Below are 5954 nucleotides of genomic sequence, written 5' to 3' on the forward strand. Positions count from 1 at the left end.
GCTGCTGATGTCTATATTACTGAAAAATACTTGTTGCTCTTCGTGATACATATACAGTATGAATTGGCATATGCAGAGGCCACCACTGACCACATTTTACAGCCTGACTACTGAATATAAAACTTTCCCATCAAATAGAAAAAAGATAAGAGACCATCAGGAAGTTCCACAGGCAGTGCACTGGTCCTTCACACCAACAAGCAGGTCCCCATTGTCTAGCATCTGCGAGTGTGCAGTACAGCTGATGGAGGTACACTCCCACAATGTCAGCTTTCACAACACACCACCTGAGAGCAAAAGTTGAGGTGGATGAGATCACCAGCCGGTCCTGGGACACAAAATGATATATGAGCACAAAGTTTAAGAAACCACTGCTGGAGCTAAGTCACAGACAGCCATATCACTAGAGGTCAGATAGGATGCCCAGAGCTGGACCCCACAGCAGGATACAGACAGCAGCTGGAGGCACAGTCAAAGAACATAGAGCACAGGGGCAGAATCACAGATTCTCAGTCACTAGGAGGGATGAATATGCCTACAGAAACAGAATGGATTGAGTGGATGGTTCAAGAAATTCAGAAATGCCTGTCCTATTCCATGTTACTCCAGGCCAGTGGCGTAACTATAGAGGGAGCAGGGGGTGCACTTGCTATGGGGCCCGGTGGCTTAGGGGGCCCGCCGGCCCATCAAGCAACCCCTGCACCCAGGACCGGATTAATCACGTAATTATTTTTAGACTTCCTCAACACCCCCCCGTCCACTTCTCAGCCGCGGGCAGGCCTGGTGACAGGGGGTACAAAGGGTATAACCGTCCCGGGCCCTGATGTCCAGAGGGGCCCCGAGGTTCAGGTGCACCAAATGGGGCCCTGGCACGTAATAGTCATTCAGAAATCAAATGCTCCGGCCCGGCTACTCGATTCCGTGAATAAGCCGCCCAACACCCCCCCCCCCTTACCGCCGTTGATTAGTCCAGTCCGGCGGTCCTGTCCTGTGACGTCATCACGCATGATGCTGCCCCAAGCGCCGGCTTTTCCATGCAGCCGCTGCCTGAGAAGAGCTGCATGGCAGTCCACAGCCAGGGAGTCTACAGCCAGGGAGCAGGAAATTACTGCCGCCCCCGTGTACAGTGAGTTGCCATACAGAAACTGTAGCACCCCTCCACCTCTGCATCTACAAACACCCTCTTTGGCAGTCCCACCCAGGAGCCACAATGACAGGCAACACAGCAGCATGAGCCTTCACCCCCAGAGTGCGGTGTGGTATGTCAGCTTACTTTTTCTTTAATTCTGCTGCTACTTCCAAACATATACTATATGAAAATTGGGTGTAATTTTTTACACATATGTGCGTGTGTCTATGTATGAATGTACGTATATATGTGTGTTTAGTGTGTGTGTATGTATGTGTGTGTGTGTATATATATATATATATATATATATATATCACACACACACAATGTATGAGTTCACTCTCGGAGCAGGGTGCTGAGCAGAGGCCACATTTTAGAAGTGATGTCTCACTACAGTAACTGTAGTGATACAAAATTAAAATATCAGCACCCTGCTCCTACAGCGAACGCTATATATATCTATATGGATGTATGCTATTCTTGAGAATGGGGTTCTGCATAATCCCAAAATATCGATCTTTGCACCTTTACTAGATAGGTATCTTTCACAAAATCCCCGCGGTGCCGTGCCTTATTAGCATTTCTTTGAAGTGCTAGAGTGGATAATAAATATATACACACACACACTTTTTTTTTTAATGCCACCCTCTGGGGTGGGGTTGAGGGGGGAGAGGGGATGGGGGCCCCAGAGATATCGGTGTACCTGGGCCCCAAGATTTCTGTTGCCGGCCCTGGCCGCGGGGAATCAACCACCGGCATCTATTACTACGACACTGATGGCACAGAGGAAGGCATCTATACAAGAATCTATAGCCTTCCCTGCACTGCGGCGCTTACATATGCACAGTGTCTCCTCCGTGCCGTGTGCCATCACAAAGCATGACGTCTCATAAGTACCGCCCCTTTACCGGTCCGCACTGTGCTGAGAAGCAGCCTTGTCCAAACTCCAAGACCAGTGAGCTGAGCTCCGTGAAGGCCGGGTGAGTGACTGATCCTCTAGAGAGGTGTCAAGCAGGCTCAGTCCTGCTTGCTGCCGATCAGCATTCTAAAAATGTGAATAAATAAATATGCATGTCACATGTGTGCGTGTGTATATATTTATGTATGTATATATATATATATATAAATATATATATATATATATATAATGTGTGTGTGTGTGCGTGTGTATACATCTGAATACAAGTAGAATTTTATATATATATATATATATTTATATATGTGTGTATATGTATGTATACATAGATATGCACACACACACAGATTTGTTGCAGGTTGAAACACGATGGATCATCAAGCTAGACACCTTGTCCCCTCGTGTGTTGAATGAGACACTAGGGTTTCAGTGTTTTGGTTAACCACTTAGATGGCTGTTTTTTTATCCAGTTATGTGATACACGTTGATTAATATTTATCACCTGTGATTTTTACACTCAAGATCTATATATTGAGTGTGAGCCATGCAGCATTCTTGTTCTACTAGGGGAGTATTAAGATAGCTGCACCTTTCTATGCTGCAGCTATTTGTATCCAGTCTTATTCTGGTTTTTCAGATTAAATAATTTTATTGTATAAATTCTACTATTATGTCACCATAGCACTAGATGCTGTGAACTATTCGATTTGTTTCCCGATTATATATGCATGCTTACAGTTTTTTTTAAATGTATGTGTTGTGTGTTTATTGTTGTATATGTATCACTATAGTAATGGAGGGGCTTGGACGTCACTTTCTGCATTGACTGTTTCCGGCACCGGATGCAGCCAGTCGCGTCGGGCTTACACAAGTCATGCTTGTTATTTAAAGCTTGGTAAGTTGTAGCATTGTTTATATTTGGCTTGACAAAAACGCTAATTTATGCGTTGAAACATTGCACTTGATGCCGTATTAAGTGTTACCTTATTTACCAGTCTGGAGGGCCGCCTGTGAGATTTTGTAGTTACGTAATCGTGCTCTGAGTTATGCTGTGGAAGGCACCCGGCATAGTACCAGCATTTACCAAAGAGTGCCAGATCGTGGATTTGTGTGTAAATGTATATATGTATGTATGTATGTACGTGTGTGTGTGTATATATATATATATATATATATATATATATATATATATTAGGGGTGTGCACCGGCCACTTTTCGTGTTTTGTGTTTTGGTTTTGGATCTTTCTTCGTGTTTTGGATCTGGATTGGTTTTGCCAAAACCACCCTTCCGTGTTTTGGGTTCTGGGTTTTGTGTTTTGGATCTGTATTTTTTTGAAAAAAAGCATAAAAACAGCTAAAATCACAGAATTTGTAGGTTTTTCTGCTCCTATGCTATTATTAACCTCAATAACCTTAATTTCCACTCATTTCCAGTCTATTCTGAACACCTCACACCTCACAATAGTGTTTTTATGTCCAAAAGGTTGCACCGAGGTAGCTGGATGACTATGCTAAGCGACACGAGTGGGCGGCACAAACACGTGACCCATCTAGGAGTGACACTGCAGTGGCAGACAGGATGGCAGTTAGAAAAACTAGGCCCCAAACTGTACATAATGCAAAGAAAAAAAGAGGTGCAAGATGGAATTGTCCTTGGGCCCTCCCACCCACCCTTATGTTGTATAAACAGGACATGCACACTTTAACAAATCAATCATTTCAGCGCCAGGGTCTGCCACACAACTGTGGCTGAAATGATTGGTTCGTTTGGGCCCCCACAAAACAAGCTGGCAATTAATGTGTCCCTGCACAAACTGGCTCTACGGAGGCAAGATGTCATCCTCATCCTCCTCATCCACCGATTCCTCACCCTCTTCAGTGTGTACATCCTCATCCTCACAAAGTATTAACTCGTCCCCACTTGAATCCACCACCACAGGTCCCTCTGTACGTTCTGGAGGCTGGTCTCCCTGGAAGAGCTGATAATTCATTTTGATGAACATCATCTTCTCCACATTCTGTGGAAGCAACCTCCTACGCCTTTCGCTGACAAGGTTCCCGGCTGCACTAAACACTCTTTCGGAGTACACACTGGAGGGGGGGCAACTCAGGTAAAATAGAGCCAGTTTGTACAGGGGCCTCCAAATTGCCTCTTTTTCCTGCCAGTACAGGTATGGACTGTCTGACATGCCTACTTGGATGCTGTCACCGATGTAATCCTCCACCATTCTGTCAATGGTGACAGTATCATATGCAGTGACAGTAGACATGTCAGAAATTGTTGCCAGGTCCTTCAGTCCGGACCAGATGTCCAAACTTGGTCCTGCCTGCCCTGCATCACCGCCAGCGGGTTGCTTAGGATACCTAAGTTTTTTCCTGGCAGCCCCAGTTGCGGGAGAAAATGAAGAAGGAGCCGTTGACGTGTCACGTTCCGCTTCAGCTGACAGTGTGTTCACCAGCAGGTCTTTGCACCTCTGCAGGCTTGTGTCGGCCGGAAAGAGAGACACCACATAGGCTTTAAACCTAGGATCGAGCACGGTGGCCAAAATGTAGTGGTCTGATTTCAACAGATTGACCACCCTGGAATCCTGGCAAAGCGAATGAAGGGCTTCATCCACAAGTCCCACATGCCGAGCGGAATCGCTCCGTCTTAGCTCCTCCTTCACTTTCTCCAGCTGCTTCTGCAAAAGCCTGATGAGGGGAATGACCTGACTCAAGCTGGCAGTGTCTGAACTGACTTCACGTGTGGCAAGTTCGAAGGGCTGAAGAACCTTGCACAACACGGAAATCATTCTCCACTGCGCTTGAGTCAGGTGCATACCCCCTCCTTTGCCTATGTCATAGGTGGATGTATAGGCTTGTATGGCCTTTTGCTGCTCCTCCATCCTCTGAAGCATATAGAGGGTTGAGTTCCACCGCGTCACAACCTCTTGCTTCAGGTGATGGCGGGGCAGGTTCAAGAGTGTTTGCTGGCGCTCCAGTCTTCGGCACGCAGTCGCTGAATGGCGAAAGTGGCCAGAAATTTTTCGGGCCACCCAAAGCGTCTCCTGCACGCCCCTGTCGCTTTTCAGAAAATTCTGCACCACCAAGTTTATTGTGTGAGCAAAACATGGGACGTGCTGGAATTTGCCCAGATGTAATGCCCGCACAATATTGGTGGCGTTGTCAGATATCACAAATCCCCAGGAGAGTCTAAGTGGGGTAAGCCACTGGGCGATGATTTCCCTCAGTTTCTCTAAGAGGTTGTCGGCGGTGTGCCTCTTACTGAAACCGGTGATACACAGCGTAGCCTGCCTTGTAACGAGCTGGCGTTTCTGAGATGCTGCTACTGGTGACGCTGCTGCTGTTGCTGCGTAAGGTGATACATCTACCCAGTGGGCTGTCACAGTCATATAGTCCTTAGTCTGCCCTGTTCCACTTGTCCACATGTCCGTGGTTAAGTGGACATTGTGTACAACGGCATTTTTCAGGACACTGAGGACACTTTTTCTGACGTTTCTGTACAGTCTCGGTATCGCCTGCCTAGTGAAGTGGAATCTAGACGGGATTTGGAACCGGGGACACACTACCTCCATCAATTGTCTAAATCCCACTGCACTAATGGCAGATACCGGACGCACGTCTAACACCAACATAGCAGTCAAGGCCTCAGTTATACGTTTTGCTTCAGGATGACTGCTGTCGTACTTCATCCTCCTCGCTAAGGACTGTTGGAGGGTCAATTGTTTAGTAAAAGTAGTGGTGTTCCTACTTCCTCTCTGGGATGATGAACGACTCCCAGCAGCAGCAGCAACAGCAGCAGCGGCAGCAGTAGGCGTAGCAATGCAGGATCCTCCGGAGGAATCCCGGATAGGAGAGTCAGTCATGCCAGTGATATGGCCTGCAGGACTACTTCCGATCCTGACTAAG

General features: G+C 46.8%; 1 long non-coding RNA gene across 2 annotated transcripts in view; it reads left to right on the top strand.

Moving 5' to 3' along the window:
• Nucleotides 1-1014: 1014 nt before the first annotated feature.
• Nucleotides 1015-5954, top strand: part of LOC148473406 (uncharacterized) — a 147314-nt gene continuing 142374 nt past the window's right edge. For both annotated transcript variants that reach the window (XR_015872962.1, XR_015872963.1), the window contains exons 1-2: nucleotides 1015-1259; nucleotides 2837-2940. This is a non-coding gene — a long non-coding RNA (uncharacterized LOC148473406). The remainder of the gene's footprint in view (nucleotides 1260-2836; nucleotides 2941-5954) is intronic.

The sequence above is a fragment of the Taudactylus pleione genome, unplaced genomic scaffold (assembly GCF_031769625.1).
Source record: "Taudactylus pleione unplaced genomic scaffold, aTauple2 ptg000918l, whole genome shotgun sequence".
Lineage (NCBI taxonomy): Eukaryota > Metazoa > Chordata > Amphibia > Anura > Myobatrachidae > Taudactylus > Taudactylus pleione.